The 5,000-nt window shown below is 39.7% G+C and overlaps 1 protein-coding gene across 1 annotated transcript in view; it reads left to right on the plus strand.

Moving 5' to 3' along the window:
• Positions 1-5,000, plus strand: part of LOC123749671 (uncharacterized) — a 45,079-nt gene that overhangs the window by 37,776 nt on the left and 2,303 nt on the right. The window lies entirely within an intron of this gene.

A 5,000-nucleotide genomic window follows, 5' to 3' on the forward strand; every position in this document is an offset into this window, starting at 1 on the left:
ACTAATGAAAATGGAGCACTGCTTGGAAAACTTCACAAATCCAGCCCCAAACATCATCCTGCTTGGGGACTTCAACCTATGGCACCTGAAATGGAAGACCATTGCTAATACAGTTGTATCAGAGAATTCCAGGAATTAGCCTAAATGAATAGGCACATGCAGATGACCTGCTACGGATGTGCGACGGGTTTGCCTTAAACCAGCAAATAGTAGAACCAACTAGGAAGGAGAACACGCTGAACCTCATTTTCACTAATAATGATGAATTGATCCAGAACATAATGATTACAAATACTCGTTACTCAGATCACAACTTAATTGAAGTTCTAACTAGCATGGGGAATAAACCTTCAAATCCAGTCCCGATTCCCGATGGAGGAGATTTCAGCAAATTCAACTTCAATAATAAACAGATAAACTGGGAACAAATAAACAAAGACCTCACAGAAATAAGCTGGGAAGAACGGCTAGAAAATGCAAACCTGAACCAAGCTGTAGCGCATGAAGAACATGTATGTCCCAGACCCTGAAGATCCCTACGTAGCAGAAAACACCACCAGCGACTACGAGATCCACGAACCACCACACAGAACCAGAAGAATCACTCTCCAACAAAAAGTGATCAGACACATCCATGATGAGGCCTTCCCAAGACCTCAAATACTAAGCGGCCTGCCAGACGACCCAGATGAGTGGCCCATCCCGGACCCGATCTACACCAAATGAAGAATAAAGAAAAAAAAAAATAAACAAATAAATAAAAAAAAAAATAAAAAAAATAAATAAATAAAACTCCTACAAAAAATATAAAACCAAAAAACCATTTGTCGTGGCATCAGAAGTGTAACTACCCTGATGTTGCTAAGATTAGCCTCCTTCAGCCAACTCCATCGGCTCTAGTGCTTTAGGACACCAACAAGGTCACAAACACTAGCCCCCCCAGCCAATGTACTGACAACCCAACATAACACATACGCAAACAAACAACACATACAAAAATGTCAACCCATGGTGGACAGGCCACCGAACTTTCAAACCTCCTCTCTCTCTACACCCGCATCCTCTTCCTGAATTTCATCTCCCCATCCCTCTACCTCCCCCATCCTTTCCATTCCCTATGGACATCAAAGCTAAAATGCCTGGAAAAAATAAGCTCGGTAGCACTAGAAATATGTTCAAACCGCATACCCCTAAGAAAAAAAGAGGGAACGGGAACGTCGATCCCTCTATAGGCAAAGAAAATGAATTGTGGAACAACTTGAGTCGCACCCTATCTCAAGAATGGCGAAGAAGGTTAGGTAGAGAAATAGAAACAATTGAACTAAAGCTACAAGAATCATACAAAACCCAGGAGAGGCAAAGAGAGCAAAAGGCCATGAGTGAAATAGAGAGAAATCCAAAATATTTCTTCTATGCAAAATCAAGATAAAAAACCACATCTAGTATTGGGCCCCTGTGAAAGGGAGATGGAACTTTCACTGATAACAAAGAAATGAGCGAAATACTGAGGAATCAGTACGACTCTGTTTTCAGCGAGCCACTGAACACACTGAAGATTGATGATGTTGACCAGACCACACACTAGAAATTGAAGGGACGACGACGTTTCGGTCCGTCCTGGACCATTCTCAAGTCGATTGTGAATCGACTTGAGAATCGACAATCGACTTGAGAATGGTCCAGGACGGACCGAAACGTCGTCATCCCTTCAATTTCTAGTGTGTGGTCTGGTCAACATACTTCAGCCACGTTATTGTGACTCATCGCCTGAAGATTGATAACCCAAATGAATTTTTCATGGATATGATACCAACATCAAATCATATATCAGATGTCACCCTATCCCCACTGGATTTTGAAGAAGCCATAGACGGTATGCCTATGCACTCTGCACCAGGCCCTGACTCTTGGCACTCTATATTCATCAAGAACTGTAAAAAACCGCTATCGCAAGCCCTTCACATTCTTTGGAGACAAAGCCTAGATACTGGCATTATCCCTGACATATTAAAAACGGCAGAGATAGCACCGCTCCATAAAGGAGGAAATAAGGCAGAGGCAAAATATTACAGACCAATAGCACTAACATCGCACATCATAAAAATCTTTGAGTGCTAAGAAATAAGATCACAAAATACATGGAATCACAGCATCTCCATAACCCCGGACAACACGGTTTCAGAACAGGGTGCTCTTGCCTGTCACAGTTGCTGGACCACTATGACATGGCATTAGATGCCTTGGAAGACAAACAAAACGCTGATGTAATTTACACAGATGTCGCAAAAGCCTTTGACAAATGTGACCATGGTGTTGTTGCACATAAAATGCGTTCAAAAGGAATTACTGGAAAAATAGGCAGATGGATCTACAATTTCCTGACTAATAGAACCCAATGTGTAATAGTCAACAAAATAAAATCCGGACCATCAACCGTAAAGAGCTCAGTCCCCCAGAGTACTGTGCTTGCTCCAGTACTTTTTCTCATCCTGATATCGGACATAGACAAGGACACAACCTATAGTATTGTATGATCCTTTGCTGATGACATTAGGATTTTTATGAGAGTAGACAACATAGAGGACACAGCAAACCTCCAATCAGATGTAAATCAGGTCTTTCTATGGATGCTGCTACAGAAAATAACATGGTGTTTAACGAAGATAAGTTTCAGCTCATGCGCTACGGAAAAAATGAAAATATAAAAACGGATACCACGTACAAAACTCAGTCAAATCATAACATTGAACAGAAAGGCAATGTAAAGGATTTGGGTGTACTGATGTCAGAAGACCTTACATTTAAAGAACACAATCAAGAAAGCAAGAGTAACGCCAGTCCATAAAGGAGGCAATCCGGCGGACATAAACAATTATAGACCAATATCAAATCTACCCATTCTATCAAAAATATTTGAAAAAATTATTTACAAACAGCTCTATTCCTACCTCGTAAAATTCGACATACTCGGCCCCTGCCAGTTTGGCTTCCGGTCCCAAAAGAGCACCAACGATGCAATCATTAGTCTCCTTGACATTATCTACTCAGCCCTTGACAAAAATGAGTTTCCGATTGGACTCTTCATTGACCTAAGAAAAGCCTTTGATACTGTTAATCACAACTACCTCTTACTTAAACTCCAGCATTATGGAATCCGAGGCCTTGCCCTTGACTACATCCGATCCTATCTTAGTGACAGACACCAATATGTAACCATCAATGATACAACTTCTTCCACTCTACCAATTACCGTTGGAGTGCCACAGGGCAGCATCTTAGGACCTCTTCTATTTCTTATATATATAAACGATCTGCCTAATGTCTCTAATATTCTCAAACCTATATTGTTTGCTGACGATACTACCCTTATCTACCCACATACACTAAATAATGTTGTGAATAATGAATTAAAAAAAGTCCACTTATGGATGTCAACGAACAAACTAACATTAAACATCGAAAAGACTTGCTACATCTTATTTGGAAGCAAATCATCAAATGCAATTCAGCTACAGATAGACAACATTAACATCAGTAATAAAAATGATGGCAAGTTTCTTGGCCTATTCCTAGACAAGAGACTCAACTTCAGCACCCACATTCAACACATAACTAAGAAAGTCTCTAAGACAGTTGGTATACTCTCCAAAATCAGATATTATGTTCCTAACTCTGCTCTCCTCTCACTATATTATGCACTAATCTACCCCTATCTTAATTATGGTATCTGTGCATGGGGGTCTACCACTGCAAACCACCTTAAGCCCATCATCACACAGCAAAAATCTGCTATCAGAATAATAACTAACTCTGCTTTCAGACAACACTCAGCTCCCTTGTTTAAATCCCTAAACTTGCTAAATATTAACTCCCTCCACACATTCTCTTGTGTCAACTACATTTACAAAACCCTGTTCTTAAATGCAAACCATGCTCTGAAACGCTCCCTGGACAGATGTAATAGGACCCATTATCACCACACCAGAAATAAATATCTCTTTGATATCCCCAGGGTCAAACTTAATCTGTGTAAACACTCTATGCAAATTAAGGGACCTAGTCTATGGAACTCACTCCCTAGTGAATTGAAAAACTGTAAAACTTTTGCCTTATTTAAATGCAAAACCAAAAAGTACCTAACTTCATCTTCTTAGTTTCTTACACTGAGCTTTAAATTTGCTCTGTACCTAGTGTTACCCAATCTCCTAATTTTTATGTAATATCAAACAACCTTATCATTGTGTTCATTGCTGTCTTCTTTTATGTGCTAGCCATATGCTGTATTGTGACTACCAATTTTTGTCAACTACCATTCAAGCTGTCATTGCAATCAATCTTAGCTACCTATGTGCTTTAATATACTGTACCTACAATTTTCTCTCATCTTCTTTTTTTTTTTCATTTCATGTAATCTGTTATCATTTTTTGTCTATAAATTTTGCAAGTATTTACCTCCTTAAAATTTTCTTAGATTAACGACCTGCCCGAAACGCTGCGCGTGCTAGTGGCTTTACAAGACTGTAATTACCATATTTGTATCCTCACATTCCTTATGTACATTCTTGTATATGCATAAATAAATAAATAAATTAAATAAACAATAAAGTAGCCGTCACAACTGCAAGAAAAATGACAGGTTGGATAACAAGAACCTTTCACACTAGAGATGCTATACCAATGATGATACTTTTCAAGACGCTAGTGCTCTCTAGAGTCGAATACTGTTGCACAATGACAGCCCCTTTCAAAGCTGGAGAAATTGCTGACCTGGAGAGCGTGCAGAGATCCTTTACTGCTAGAATCCACTCAGTAAAACATCCAAACTATTGGGACCGACTAAAGAGCTTAAACCTGTATTCTCTTGAGCGCAGGCGGAAGAGATACGTAATAATTTACACATGGAAAATAGTAGAGGGGCTGGTTCCAAACCTGCACACAGAAATAACAGCACATGAGACCAGAAGGCATGGCAGGATGTGCAGAATACCCCCGTTGAAGAG

The sequence above is a fragment of the Procambarus clarkii genome, chromosome 16, assembly GCF_040958095.1.
Source record: "Procambarus clarkii isolate CNS0578487 chromosome 16, FALCON_Pclarkii_2.0, whole genome shotgun sequence".
Taxonomy (NCBI): domain Eukaryota; kingdom Metazoa; phylum Arthropoda; class Malacostraca; order Decapoda; family Cambaridae; genus Procambarus; species Procambarus clarkii.